The sequence below is a fragment of the Plasmodium reichenowi genome, chromosome 13 (assembly GCF_001601855.1).
Source record: "Plasmodium reichenowi strain SY57 chromosome 13, whole genome shotgun sequence".
NCBI lineage: Eukaryota > Apicomplexa > Aconoidasida > Haemosporida > Plasmodiidae > Plasmodium > Plasmodium reichenowi.
In genome coordinates, this window is record NC_033658.1 from 1408216 (window position 1) to 1411287 (window position 3072).

A 3072-nucleotide genomic window follows, 5' to 3' on the forward strand; every position below is an offset into this window, starting at 1 on the left:
AAAAAAAAAAAAAAAAAAAAAAAAAAAAAATTGCAAATAACTATCTTAACATAAAGAAAACAGAATAAATAATAAATAATAAATAAATATTTGGAAATTTATATATATATATATATATATATAATATGTATAATGTTTTATATTTGTATTCCTATAAAGGAAAATACATAACGGAAAATATATAAATATATATTCATATATATGTAATATCTATTTATTCGTAATTATTTTATTTTTATAAAAACTTTTTAAATTTATATTAAGGTCATATATTACATTAAAATTATTATTTTATAATTTTTTTTAAACACATATATATATATATATATATATATATATATATATAAATATGTGAATAATTTTTTATAATTTATATATATGTACATTTTTTTCACACATACATTAATTTATGAGGGATATCTTTTGTGTATATTCTTTTTTTTTTTTTTTTTTTTTTTTTTTTTTTCATGTAAATGTACAGCCTTCATAATATATAATTAAAATGATACTAGGAAGGTAAATATACACATATGTATACATATATATTAATTTTATTTAAAATAAGAAAAAAATAGAAAATAAAAATGTCTATATTTTATTTCAAGATATTATTAAGAATTATATTATCTGTGTCAATATTAATAGGATATTTATTTCATTATATATATATATGATATATATTTTTTTTAAATTATACAAATCGAATATTTTAAAATATATTTTAAAATTGTATGTGTAAATTTTTGAGAATATATAATTCTTTTTAAAATCAGTCAAAACAAAAGAAAAGCTTTATATTTATGAAAGAAATAAAAGTGTTTCATAATAACTAATAAATAAACGGAATATTAATATTTTAAAAATTATTTATGTGGAAATAATATTAAATAGATTTATATCATAAGCACATTGTATGTAATATGTATGTATGTATACATATATATATATATATATATATATACATGTATCCTTATTTTTGTATAATTATTGGAAGTGTTTCAGAAAAGATAAAATTATTTTTTAAAATATTTAACAATAAAAACAATAAACATATATAACACGTATTATTATTTTTCTTTTTCTTCTTTTATATCATGCACTTGTACACTATATTTAAAAAAAAAGCAAATCTACAAATAAAATGTATATATTTTTTTTTTTTAAATATATGACCAAAGATTATTATTATAAAACCATAATTAAAAGAAATTAACTCTATACATATTTATAAAAAAAAAAAATTGTCGTGTATAAATAATTTCTTTCTTATTTTTAAAAGAATAGTAAAATTATTATGTCTCTATATAATATATATATATATATATATATATATGTTGTATACTGAACGAATAAAATATTAAACAAAAGGAGAAACCAAAAATAAATAATGATATATTTTATATTGTATTTATTTGCAACATGGATTATATAATTACTTTATTATTTTTTTTTCTCTTATATATTTTTTTTTATAATAAATATAATATTAAATAAAAGTGAATATATGTATCATCTTTAAGTGTAATACAATATATATATTTATTTATTCAACTAAATTTTTTTCATATAAATATATTATAATATTATATATAAATACAAAAGAACTATTATAGTTTTTTTTTTTCTTAATCGTATTAATATATTATATATATTTATTTGTGCTGCCTTAGATATTTTTTTATTTCAAAAATACGACAGCTACAGGATTTGAACCTGTGCGGGCAGAGCCCAGTTGATTTCGAGTCAACCTCCTTAACCACTCGGACAAACTGTCTCAAACAATATTATATAATAAAGTACATATATAATCATATTTCAAAAAAGAAATATAAAATCGTATTGTTCTTGGTAAAATTTAAATCATATAAACATAAATTTGAATATGTTATATATATATATATATGTTTATTTATTTATTTATTTATATATTTTAATTTTTTTTTTATATATTTCCTTCTCTGTTATGAAAAAAAAAAATTTCCTTTTTTCATAACTACAAATCTTTTATATTGAAATATATTTTGTAAAAATATTGATTATATTATAAATTGCACATTTTGAATTATATTAAATATATATATATATATATATATATGTATGTATGTATCATTAGACTGATGCTTATTTTATTTTATATTATATTTCTTAATTTACTCAATTCTTTTTTGTAATAAAAAAAAAAAAATAATTGGTAAATTTTTATATGTAGGAATAAATTCAAATATATAACATAAGATATGAATATACAAGATCTACTATGAAACGAAGTTAAACCTATGTACATTTTTGCTTTTTAAATATTTCGTAATATATAAAATATTTATAATAATAAAGGCCATATATTATTAGCAAATTATATTAATGTTACATATGATTAGCAGTACATATATAAATGTAAATATTTATTTATTTTATTTTTATAAAGAAAATAAAATCATGATTTTTTTATACAATTTATGTTTATGTCATGATATTCCTAACACTATTGTCTATAATATTTGGGATATAAATTATATATATATATATAGTGATATATAAATAAAAAAAGAAAAAGAATATTTGCTTCTTATCTCTTCAAAGAAATATATACATATCAATATATATATATATATATATATATATATTATATTTTATTATGTGCCTATTGGTGCTTCCTTTTCAGACACTTTTCTCTTAAAAAAAAATATATATATATATATATATATATATATAAATTAAAAATATTAAAAGTTAAAATATTAAAAATATACACATATTTATATATATACATTTATATTACAACTTTTTATATATATATATAATATTAGTGTATGTTCATTTATGGCCCATCCAATTATATATATCGTTTATAAATTTTTCCTTCCATAATAAAATGTAATAAATAACAAAAAAAAAAAAAAAAAAATTAAATAAATTAAAACAATTCAAATCAAAAAGGTATTCCAACATTTATCATTAAAAGAATACAGGAAAATACAACCTGTGTACTCTCTCTTCTTTTATTTTTTTTTATTTTTTTTTATTTTTTTTTTTTTTTTTGTGAAATTTTATTGTAATTCGTTATTCTCTTAT

At 14.9% G+C, this 3072-nt stretch overlaps 1 non-coding gene across 1 annotated transcript; it reads right to left on the minus strand.

Moving 5' to 3' along the window:
* Positions 1 to 1692: 1692 nt before the first annotated feature.
* On the minus strand, positions 1693 to 1774 carry PRSY57_1336600. The gene has a single exon. It is a non-coding gene; the product is annotated as a tRNA-Ser (tRNA).
* Positions 1775 to 3072: the final 1298 nt, after the last annotated feature.